Here is a 6,000-nt window from a genome sequence, read left to right on the forward strand (position 1 = left end):
ATATATTCTTAAATAAATAATGATATGCTTTTCTATGGAGTTGCTTAAAATTGATAAATGTTTATGAAACTTTACCCTGGTATCTGTATGTTTCCCGTGTAACAATATCACTCCTGTCTCTTATTTCAAATTGCATTCAAAACGCTAGGTGCACGGAATACTGTGCCAAGTACAAGCACTTATAAACCTGTCGGTTTAAGGACATTCCTCGTGTTACGTGATAGCTAATCATTTTGCGAAATGATACTTACTTCCCACGCAAGTTTCATACATAGTTTGTTTTAGTGCAATCTGGTCATATGTATTAGCATTGTAAGAATTTTTGAAAAATGTTTTTCATGGCAGTTGTAATGTGCAAATGTTAAAAAATGACATTTCAAAAATAAACAAAAATTTGTAATCCATATACTTTATAACCAGTTGTATCCCATCCTCGATACTCCACGAGTTCCTATCACTTACGATCTCTACATCCCTGGACTATCTCAGAGTAAAACTGGAGGCAACAGAACAGGTAATTCAGTCCTTTGATGCACATCATTTGTCGTTGGGCGTTGCTCTCTCTGAAGTCTTCAAATGAAATATTTGCCTGTGAATGGTTCAGAATTTTTTCCTTTTAGAGTATTCATTTTTTTTACTATGTGATAGTCTAGGGGTAGAGATCGTAAGTCATTGGAATTCATGAAGTATCGATTATGGTTGTATACTTATTTATTTTAACGTAAACACAATTTGTACTAGATTTTTGGGGCATTGTCGATAATGCAGGGATGCTTGCTCTTTCAAAGTATAGGTTCATGTTATCCTTAAACAATTTTTGAGATTCTTACTGATATTTTGGACTGGTATTTTTTGACATGATTAACAGTAAATGTCTTGCAGTATTACTGTTAATAAATACACTAGAAAATAAAAACAAATATGACCCTGCAGAAGAGGATAAAGAATTATCTTTTCAGATGATTTAATAATACGGATAAAGGTAATTTATCGAATGTATGTTGGATGTTTCTAGACTCATACTTGATGAAATGAAATAAACATGTTGAGAAATAAATCTTGCTTTTTAAATAAAATTAGGGAAATGTTTAGAAATAATGCGAAAGCATAGATGTCGGCATACTGATTGGAAATGGCAAAAATGAAAATCAACAAATATTACATTTTTATGATTCAAATCATGTTATACAATGCAAGTATCTTTTTACGTAATACAATATTTTCTTCACTATTGACAGATAAAATGACACGTCAAACAAGACGACTTTGGCCTTACTTAGATATAGTATTTCTTTTCATATTAGATTTTGATGAAAGGAATCGGAGCATTTTTATTTTTGCAAAAACTATAGATATTTGGACGAGATGGAATTCTTTGAAATCAATGTTTTATCACATAATTTCAACAACCTACATGTACATGACGAAAAAAATTAATTGAACAATCTATGGAGGCTACCGTTTTGCTAGTACGTCCTCGAATACTTATGCCCGTAAATTTTCAATTTGCAGTCATGACGTCACAATAAATAACATGAACGATAAAAAGTCTGGGGATAGTTTTATGAACCTGACGGAACAGCAGAAAGTCACACACACACACACGTTTGATTGAATGATAATGTTAACTTTTGGTTTGTTCTTAAAGACTTTATCTATTTTCTGCACGTGCCAAACAAGTTTGTGTTCCTGATTTGAGTGGCATTAAATTGAAGTAAACATCAGGAAAGCGGAGTCCTCTAAGAAAAACAGTATCACCGGGAGGATGACTCCATAACAGTTCAAGCCGAGTCGGGTTGTGGAAGATTGACTTTGCTTTGTAATTTGACTGATTCGCCATCAATTTTAGTGCAATGGGCTAACCTTTTTTTATATAATAGTATATAATTTGAATGTAAATTTATTTGAGAGTATCACATTTTATTTCTTTGCGCAACCTCCCTTTAAAGGAATAATTGTTAAAAATAATGTCTTGATAAAGTTTAGTAAACCAAAAATATAAAATTGCTTAATGATACGAAAGATAATGAACATTTAACAAGAAAAATGACGTTTTGACCCACATTTGATCTTTCTCTGATGGTGAACAGTTAGAATTATGCATACGTTGTTTCTCATTATATTTATGTTAATATTTTCTTATAGTGTCATCATTGAATAAAATATATGTTAAACCAGAACAATGATACGATAACGTTATGGTGTTTTATCGACCATACTCATCACACCAAGGTCGAAGGTGAATGTTATTACATGTACACATTACAATACGATTCGAATCACATGGCTAATCTATATAGGTACACTCGTAATCTAAAGTAAATAATTGAAATTTGAATTTCAGAGTAAACTGTTAATGTTTATAGACGATTGTCGCAGTATTTAATATGAAACAAAATAAATCGCTACGTTATTTCAGTGGAAGGAAACTGCACGATCTATTTTTTTGCTTCTTCCATTGGTGCGTAAATACTGACAACGCATTTAAATATGACTCATGCGATTAGAAATGGAGATAGTTTCAACAGGCAAGCTACGTATGTAAAAATGGGATAGATACAGTAAACTGTTAATTAATGTTTATAGACGATTGTCGCAGTATTTAATATGAAACAAAATAAATTGCTACGTTATTTCAGTGGAAGGAAACTGCACGACCTTTTTTTTTGCTTCTTCCATTGGTGCGTAAATACTGACAACGCATTTAAATATGACTCATGCGATTAGAAATGGAGATAGTTTCAACAGGCAAGCTACGTATGTACAAATGGGATAGATACGCAAAAACATATGGCAGCAAACTTAAAAAGTAAATTTAGTCCAAATGAAGACATATTGTTGTTCAATGTAGCTGTTATATCCGTCACGTGTAATGTCTCTGGTTGTACACAATTTCACAGTCGCGTGACCTGTTTTTACTGTATACATTGTATTTATACAGTGTTTCTGATTAAGCCTAGTGTTGACGCACGAACCAAGAACGAACATGTAGAAGCACTGTCAGCTTAGCGACTTTCTGTCAGTGGTAAGTAAAGGTATACCACAAGGGGCAATGGTGCCATTGGAAATTTGAAGGAAAGAAACAAAGCCTAAAAATTAAAGGAAACTTCAAATAGTTATATAATTCAGCAAAATGCTAGCCTTTTCAGACAGTCTACGTGGTAAGTAAACGGTATACCGTAAGGAGCAATAGCGCGAATTGATATTTGAATGATGAAAGTAAAGCCAAATAAACACAAACGAAAAAAAATTAAAGGGGAAACATATAACGTTATATAACACTCAGTAAAATATGAGTCCTTTTGATACAGACCATAGGATTAGAAAAAAATATACACAAGGTTCGATAGTGTAATTTAAAAATTTAATGATAAAAATAAACCTCTTTTCATATATGCAATACGATAAAATTAATGAATTCAATTATGAATTGGTAACAGTAATTAGACACCCCCAGAAAAGCAACATAACATGAACTTTAATAGAAAGGTACATTTAACGAAACCAGAAACTCAATAAGTGTACGTGAAAACTGGTGACTACAACAGCTTCATTAGATCTTAATAAATTAGCAAATACACACAAGAAGTAGACGAACTCGATAAGGACAATTACTAGCGATGGACAGCAACAACACCAAAAATGAACTTGAATAAATACTGTACTTACATAAACGTCGCACTTAAACGAAACTCGTTAAACTAAGTGAAAAATAAAGTCAGATAATTATTCGTTGTTCCTGTCTAACTTTGCATTGCTTAAAATTAAAAAAAAAATATCACATATACCATACAACAATAACACGGAACAAACAATGGACTACGAATTTGAAAAAAAATAGATAAAACAAATACACATGATTGAAAAATGAAACAAATAAATTGATTACTTATATAATATTTCGTATTATTGTTTGTGTATATAGTAGTTATGTGCAATGTATACAAATTTCATACAACATGCAGGCTATTGGACTGGCATTTTAAAGAACTATTTTGTTTCGATAATAGTCATGATGTTGAAATCCTCCTATTTAATCTACATGCATTTTATCTTTACTATACCTTGACATAAAAATATATATTTGCACACGTAAACATTGGAATATAAAAATATTATGTGGGGGACACCTTGGCATGAATTATCTTTGACGTTTGATGTTATGAACAATCCTACGTCCAATGTAAGATTGACATGAACGTAAAAAAATAATAACATCTTTATGATATGGCAATTACGTAATACGTCACTTTATGAGAAAACATTAAACAATGGATTATTTAGATAACGATATGTGAATTTGAATTAAACAATTGGTGCATGTAATGTTCTACATATCGGGAATCAAGACACGGAAATATCTAAACTCTTGATTACTAATCCAATTTGCGTTGAAGCTAACAGAGCAGGTTCTGTCTTGCTTCTAAAACATTTACACCACGCTCATACATAATAGAACGCCTCCGGGTTTCGCCGAATATTCTATTCACTACACGTTAAAGCTGTTCAGGTTTATAACTCCACTAGGCGAGATACATACCAACATATCGGCAATATTGGATAGGTGCCAACAGCGTCTGACGGTTTAATATACATGAACAAATAACCCCGCTGAAATATATCGACTATAGGGAATCGGCCGTAGCTTTGCTGGTAATCTTCTCTAAATTACTTATATACGTATGCCCAAATAGCAGGCAAGGTTTCACTGTACATGTGGTGATTTCTTCACAAAGGGTTATTCATTACAGATGACATTCAACAACGAGATTAAATAGGTAGAAGTGCATGAATATTTAACTGAACATTAATTGAACATGGATCAACTAATAAATCTTATTGGCATAACAACCTAATTTCAACATTTTGGACATATATATATATATATGCCAATTATTGCTGTATATTGACAACAAGAGCAAGCTAATTAATATCGAAGCTATGATACTCAGTGAGTTTCCGGTTTTCATTTTAACCATATTCAAAAGCCAATTTTGGCAATTGCTATAGAATTGCAGCTTTATTGTTGTTTACTCGACTAATCGAATTAACATCGATAATGCCAATTAGAAAAGGAGTGTCGATTGATCCTTTTATAACTATGTATAATTGTTCCATGACGTAAATTACCCATCCCTTTGTTGGTGTACCGTGGCGCTCATTGACAATGTTGAATGATGTCTATTGCATACAGAAAAGAAAATGGTTTTAAGTTTTCCATCTTGCTTTGATTTGCATTTCGGAACAAACACTTCTGAGTCTTTTGAATCATTCACTTAGATTGAGTGCTATCGACATAATTTTTTTTTCCAAATCATTTCATAGTAAATATAATATTTTCTGTGATGCATATGCGTTTGAATTTAGTCGACTCCTATACCGATGCATTCTGGGAAGACTAAGAAGACCAAACAGCCATTTTTTCATAATTTGCTTCACATTTTATTAACAGCCAGGGTCATTAGTAGATGTGCCAGGAAATAAGTGGAAGACAGCCAGAGTACCCAGAGACATGTACAGCCTTATTTACAAAGAAGTTAATATCTTATCATCTTAAACTGTTTTCTTCTGTTTCAGATTCCCTGTGCATGGCAAGTTCGAGTATAGGTATAAACACAATTTGAGTGAGAGAATGGGAGCGTGAGTGCGGAGATGTCTAACAGATTGAGATATAAGCGGTCATGCATTACATAGATAGTTGTAAAGTGGGTGTTTCCTGTCTACTGGTATGCTTCGAAAAATGAGTATCTAAATAAAGATGTTTTATTAATAATAAGTTTAAATCCATAGGAGTTGAGTTTAATAATTATCTTTCGAACATTTAACTTAAAGTAGTATTTCTTGCAGTTTTTACCCTCACAGACTCCAACAAAACATAATATGGATGCTTTTATATAATGGCTAAGTTCCATGAAAGCGCCAATATACTATTGAAATAGCGGTAAATGTCGGATGGAATATCACACGTCCTGAAAGAACGCCATGTTTCAAACTTTCGGG

The sequence above is a fragment of the Argopecten irradians genome, chromosome 9 (assembly GCF_041381155.1).
Source record: "Argopecten irradians isolate NY chromosome 9, Ai_NY, whole genome shotgun sequence".
Classification (NCBI taxonomy): Eukaryota; Metazoa; Mollusca; class Bivalvia; order Pectinida; family Pectinidae; genus Argopecten; species Argopecten irradians.